The following is a 4,139-nucleotide window of genomic DNA, read 5'->3' as shown; positions in this document are numbered from 1 at the left end:
TTAAAATAATGTAAGAAAAATGTCAAAGCTGCAGTTTTTAAAAGGATGCCTCAGGACAGTGATAAAGTTACTAAAAATCCCATTTTGGGGGGAAGGATTACCATGGTTTTTAGTAATGTTGCCACATTTCTCAAGAAAACATTTTAATCCTAAAGATTTAATTTTACAACCAGTGCAAGCAACAACGTTATAAGCAATCCTCCAAATTGAATAACATAACTAACATTTGAAATATAGTCTTCCCGATCAACTTCTGGCATGACTGCATAAAGAGCTTTGCTACCTCACTTTGCAGTGAAACTGGTGAAAATTCTAGAAAAATGACTCAGACCCTCTGGAAATGATCCTAAGGGCAAACAGCAAAAGGAGAAACATCTCTTCAAGAAAGAGATACAAAAATTTGGTAAGAAAGGCAAGGGTCTGTGGTATTTTATCCAAGACTCCCAAGTCCCAGTTTAGCGAGACAGGCTCCATTCTAGACAGCTGCAGCCAAGAATACAGAGCTCTCTCTGCACCCAGCTCCCACTAGAAGGTGCGCTTTCTTTCTTTCATTGTGGTAAAACATGCATAATATTTATAATTTTAACTATATATAAGTGTATAATTCAGGGACATTAAATACACTCACAATGTTGTATAACCATCACTCTTATCCATACCCAAAACTTTTTCATTATCCCCAATAAGAAATTTGTGCCCATTCAGGGAGGGAAACATCACACACTGGGGCCTGTTGGGGTGTGAGGGGCTGGGGGAGGGATAGCATTGGGAGAAATACCTAATGTAAATGACGAGTTGATGGGTGCAGCAAACCGACATGGCACATGTATATCTATGTAACAAACCTGTACGTTGTGCACATGTACCCCAAAACTTAAAGTATAAGAAAAAAAAAAGAAATTTCTGCCCATTAAACAGGAACTCCTCCTTTTCCCCAATTCCTGGTAACCTGTATTCTACTTTCTATTTCTATGAGTTTACCTATCCTAAGTACTTCATATAAGTGGAATCATACAGTATTTGTTCTTCTATTTCTGGATTATTCACTTAGCGTAGTGTTTTCAATGTTCATCCATATTGTAGCATGGATCAGAATTTTACTCCTTTTTAAGGCTCAATAATATTCTATTGTATTTATATACCACATTTTGTTTATCCATTTGTAATCCTGGCTAAGAGACATTTGAGTTGTTTCCACATTTCCACCTTTTGGCTATTGTGAATAATGCTTCTAGGAACATTCGTGTGTAAATATCTCTGTTCAAGTCCCTGCTTTCAATTCCTTTGGATATGTACCTAGGATTGGAATTGCTGGGACATATGGTAATGCTATTACAGCCAATGCCATGAGTTTTAGCTGTTACATCCAACATAACCAAAATTTTCTTTACTTTGTAACGTCCACATCTTTTACACCCTGATTAGTCAGTAGAAATTGATATTGAAAAATTAGTCTCAGCCTAGGCAACACAGCGAGACTTCATCCCTACCAAAATTTTAAAAACTAACTAGGCATGGTGGTGTGTGCCTATAGTCCTATCTGCTTGTCAGGCTGAGGCAGGAGAATGGCTGGAACCAAGGAATTCCAGGCTGCAGTGAGCTGTGATCCCACCACTGCACTCCAACCTGAGCAATAGAGCAAGATCCTGTATCTAAAAAAGCAAGAAAGAAAAAGAAAAATTAGTGTTGATGGCTCTAGAGAAGCAGGAACCAAGAAATGTTGAGGTTTCAAGACTATTTTTCTGCAGGTGACAGCCAGAAATGTGTTGTGTTTTTTATTGTCAGATTTGGACAAGAAACAGTGAAGAGATCATTTGGGAAGAATCTGAGAATTACAAAATTAATTTCTGAGAAAAAAACAGAAAAAAGGAAATAAAGGTAGTTTGATATGATGAGATTCTCAGGAGGAAAGAAAAGTTTAGGGAGTTAGGCCCAATTCAGTGGATACTTAAATAACAAAAAGAAGATTGAATTAAGCACAAACCAAAAAAAAAAAAATCTTTGTTCTTTCTTTCTTTTTCTTTCTTTCTCTTTTCTCTCTTTCTTTCTCTTTTCTCTCTTCCTCCCTTCCTCCCCTTCCTCCCCTTCCTTCCTTCTCTCCCTCCCTCCCTTCTTTTTTCCCCTTCCTTCCTTCCTTTTCTTTCTTTCTTTCTCTCTCTCTTCCTTCCTTCTTTCTTTCTTTCTCTTTCTTTCTTTCTTTCTTTTCTTTCCTTTCTTTCTTTCTTTCTTTCTTTCTTTCTTTCTTTCTTTCTTTCTTTCTTTCTTTCTTTCCTTCTTTCTTTCTTTCTTTTTCTTTCTTTCTTTCTTTCCTTCCTTCTTTCTACAGGGTCTTGCTCTGTTGCCCAGGCTGGAGGGCAATTATGTGATGACTCACTGTAACCTCATGGCTCACCATGACCTCAGCCTCCTGGGCTCAAGCAGTCCTCCTGCCTTAGCCTCCCAAGTAGCTGGGACCACAGGTACATACCACCACACCACACCCTGCTAATTTTTTAAAAATTATTTTTATTTTTTGTAGAGATGAGGTCTTGCTATGTTACCCAGGCTGGTCTCAAACTCATTGCCTCAAGCAATCCGCCCACCTTGGCCTCCCAAAGTGCTCAGATTACAGATGTGAGCCAACATGCCTGGCCAGGATAATTTTTCTTTAGGAAAGATTTAGTAAGTATGTATGTAACCAAGAACATAATGACATAAATTGATTAGAAAGCAATTCCTTGAGTTCCAAATGGCTAGGGAGAGTGTTTAATGGTGTTGTATAAGATCCTATACTCTTATTTCAGGAAATGTTTTTTTTTCTTTTCAGGTAGAAATTGACTCCTCCTACCAAAATGAATTTAAAACTTTTTCTGCTCTCCAAAGTCAAGAATGTTGATCCTAATAGAACTGCCAGACAGGGTGTTCCAATTAGGCCTAGAACCAATGCACCATACAATGACAGCCAGCTAAGGTATATTACAAAGAACATAAGCTTTCCATAGAAATCAGTTGAGAAAGATTCAGCATTCAATGGCTATTCTTTGTACTTGACTGTATAAGTAGATTCTAAAATGTGTTAACACAAACCCTGAACTAGGAAGCAAACATCCCAGTACATAAACTTGAGGACAAAGGGAGATATTCCACACCAGCATAGATTATTTCCTAAGTAAAAATTAATGCCAGTTTCTTCAGGAGGAGTATGTGGGGACTCATAACCAGTGTATGCATGTTTTATGGTTAGTTGTATTCAGGTTTGTGAGGCAAACTATACATACTTCACATTGAGTATACTAGGTTTAGTCATTCTTAGCAAATTCTTTTGCCGTTATTATAAAGTCCCTGTATAAATAAGAATTAACATATTCCTTCAGGTGGTTGGTGTCTGGAGTAGACTTTACCTGACTATTATAATTAAGATTCTGGCATCCAGAATCTTATATAAGATTGTATTAATGAAACATGCAACATATTATATCTTCAAAAAGATTATTTAAAGGAACTTTTAGAAGCCACTGACAGATATCTTTAAAATATATTTAAATGTCAGAAATCAGAGTAGAAAACATACTTTTAAAAAAGCATTTTTGTTATGTTTTGTTTTGTTTTTTGTCTCAGGCCAAAAAGTAATTGGCAGGATCTTGCAGCCATACGATCAAAGATTAATATTATATATATGTTGTCCAGAAATAAGATAGTTTCTACAGGTGATATAATTTTGTAGTTAATCAGGAGATATTGCAATGGTACAAATAACCAGTTAAGATACTGAACAAATTGATGTGTAGACAGAATAAGAAATAAGAAACACTATGTAGAAGTAGAAATAATGCATTTGTCTGGAATCCTTTCCAGGAAATGGGGAGAAGGAAGAGACACTATCACAACTGGCAGATGATTATTCATTTGTGATATATGTTGAGTTAGGATGCATTTAAGCATGGGTTATCTCATGTTTAAATTTGTCAAAGCATTGAGAAAGCACAGTACATACAATAGTATATATTTTAGCATCTTGAGTAAAAAGCATCTTGGAACAAAGTTGAGAGTGCTGTATACATGTCTACCCAGAGTCTGAAGCCACCACAAAGGGAAATAGACACATCAATTTTACACAACAGCTGCCACCACCAATAACCACTAGAGAAGGAAAAAGGGAT

This window comes from Pongo pygmaeus, chromosome 1, assembly GCF_028885625.2.
Source record: "Pongo pygmaeus isolate AG05252 chromosome 1, NHGRI_mPonPyg2-v2.0_pri, whole genome shotgun sequence".
NCBI lineage: Eukaryota > Metazoa > Chordata > Mammalia > Primates > Hominidae > Pongo > Pongo pygmaeus.
This window is presented reverse-complemented; position numbering follows the sequence as displayed.